Consider the following 2,181-nt stretch of genomic DNA (forward strand, 5'->3'; position numbering starts at 1 on the left):
TCTGTGACTGTGCAATGTCTCCGTGTAAACACTGAGCATTCTGTTTTATGTGCGGATTCATAGCCATTTCAGTTATATTCTTCTTGGTTTCACAGAAAAGAATAGCTCTCCCTTCAGATCCACTATAGACTTGAAGAACATCTCCAATAACTGCTGGCCTCTGAGACCAATGGCACTGGATGGCCAAATGTTCTACAGTAGTTGCAGCCTTTTGGGTCATTTTTCCAACAAGGCCAACCTGTTCATATCTGGATTTCATGTATTTTCTTTTTTGCAACTTTGTATACCCATTGTGGGCAAGTTGCAGAAAAAAGTAAAGTCTGAGGACTGTCTTCAGAATCAGCTTTGTAGGATTCATGGATAATATCTTCAACTTGTTCAGCAAAACCCAAATCTAACATCTGATCCACTTCATCCAGTACAACATGACGCTGTTTAGAAAGATCCAATCGGCCACTCTGCAGATGGTCTTTGATACGACCAGAAGTCCCAACCAAGATGTCAATACCATTTTGAATATGATTAATGTGACTTTGATATGATGTTCCACCACAAAAACATGCCACACTAAGTTTCCTAGTTATATCTTTGAAGTCTTTAGCTACCTGGTTTGCCAGTTTCCTTGTTGGAGTCAAAACAAGCACCTTTGGTGAGCGGCTTTTTTTAATTGTCTCTTGATTTCTTTGAAGTCTTTCAATCAAAGGGATGGCAAAAGAGAATGTCTTTCCTGTTCCTGTCCGTGCTTGTGCAATTAAATATTTTCCTCATATACAGGACCAAAGGTCTTAACTTGAATGAGAAAGAGGTATGTTACCCCTCGACCTTACAGAAGTATTATGGTCTCTTCAGATATAAGGAAATTGGAGAATGCTCCCTCTTTCTGTTCACGTGTCACAGTCTCCTCTAGTTTGTTATCACTTGATTTATGTGTGGAACTATCTAAGGATGTCATTCACTTTGATTTTCTTTCATATTCATCAATATCACCATTAGACTGCTCTTTTCTTTTTGACTTATGATATTTAGAGAATTCATCCGGATGTTTATTAAATCCTTCTTCGGTGTCTCCATTTAGCTTTTCTTTCATTTTAGACTTTTTGGTCTTGGGAGCATCCAGGTCATCTGTAATACCATTTTCTCTTGTTTCAGATTTCTCATCAGAGTCATTATGGTGCCTTGATTTCTTTCTATCATTCTTTTGCCTCTCCTTCATCTGGCTCTCCGACTCCTCCAAGGGTGCTTCCAGCTCCATAATGTCCCCCCAGAGGAGTTTGCCAGGCATCACTCGCCACCCCCGCCGACTCCTCCTTTTGGGCACAGTGGCCACAAGCACCTACAAGGAAGTGACAGCGTGAAAGGAAGCGGGGGCTGAGCGGCCACCGGCCAGCCCAAGTTGGTTTATTTTGTGGTTTAATTCTTCAGTATCTTTGTTGAGTCTCTTTCTGATAGTTCTATGTAGTCCGTATTGAAGTCTCCAACTTTTATAGCAGTATTGTCTATTTCCTTTTTCAGCTTTGTTAATGTTCGTTTTATGTATTTTGCAGGTCTTTCAGTTGGTGCATAAATATTTAAATATTTATTATTGTTGTGTCCTCTTGTTCTTTTGAGCCTTTCAGCATTATGTAGTGACTTCCTTGTCCTTTGTGATAGTTTTTACGTTGGTATTTATTTTATCAGAGATCAATATCACTATTCCTGCTTTTTTCTGGTTGCTATTTGCTTGGTATATTTTCCCCACTCTTTCATTTTTACTCTTTCCTTATCTTCATTTTTTCAAGTGTGTCTCTTGTAGACAACATATCGGTGGATTTTGGGGTTTTTTTTTTATCCATTCTGCTCCTCTTTTCCTCTTCAGTGGAGCACTTAAATCATTCACACTCAGTGTGATTATTGAGAGGCAAGGTTTTATTGCTATCAGTGTGTTAAGTTCTTTTTGGTGTTGTTGCTCTTTTCTTTGGTCCATGCTGCTTTCTGTGGTACCTCTGTAATGAGGACATCTCTGAGTCTTTCGTGCAAAACTGTTTTTTGTTTGTTTGTTTTGTAAACTCTCTTTGGTTCTGTTTTCCTGGGAATATCTTGATTTCTCCATCATATTTGATGGATAATGTTTATGGATTCAGTATTCAGTATTCTTGGTTGACAGTTCTATTCTTTGAGTGTTTGATATATGTCCTTCCATTC

The 2,181-nt window shown here is 38.7% G+C and overlaps 1 pseudogene; it reads right to left on the bottom strand.

The window, feature by feature from the left end:
• The window catches only part of LOC102874193, a 2,297-nt pseudogene extending 1,015 nt beyond the window's left edge, over positions 1-1,282 (bottom strand).
• Between the last annotated feature and the right edge of the window lie 899 nt (positions 1,283-2,181).

Source organism: Elephantulus edwardii, unplaced genomic scaffold (genome assembly GCF_000299155.1).
Source record: "Elephantulus edwardii isolate Elephantulus edwardi_28Jun2011 unplaced genomic scaffold, EleEdw1.0 scaffold00569, whole genome shotgun sequence".
In the NCBI taxonomy this organism is placed as follows: Eukaryota; Metazoa; Chordata; class Mammalia; order Macroscelidea; family Macroscelididae; genus Elephantulus; species Elephantulus edwardii.